The following is a 329-nucleotide window of genomic DNA, read 5'->3' as shown; positions in this document are numbered from 1 at the left end:
ATTCACTAATGCATTGGTGTGTTCCCTATGGGCACGCCTTTTGTTCTACTGAGCTTATATGCAAATATTTTGAAAGGTTAGGGGGAAATGCCATGCATGGGTGAATTGGTTTATCATGAATTATTTTATTTTATTTTCACAATCTGCAAACAATCATTTTGACAAAAACAACATTCAAAGATATTTCCATAAGCGTCAATTGAGTATAATGACCTGAGCGAAAACTTATTCAAACAGCTGCATTCTTGGTATCGTGGGAGGAAGCTCCATGATTAATCAGGATCATGAACAGCATTAGAAATCACTGAATGATTGTTATTCTCATGAAA

Source organism: Trichinella spiralis (assembly GCF_000181795.1).
Source record: "Trichinella spiralis strain ISS 195 chromosome Unknown Scfld2, whole genome shotgun sequence".
Lineage (NCBI taxonomy): Eukaryota > Metazoa > Nematoda > Enoplea > Trichinellida > Trichinellidae > Trichinella > Trichinella spiralis.
The sequence above is the reverse complement of the archived record's forward strand: the minus strand, read 5'-3'. Positions refer to the sequence as shown.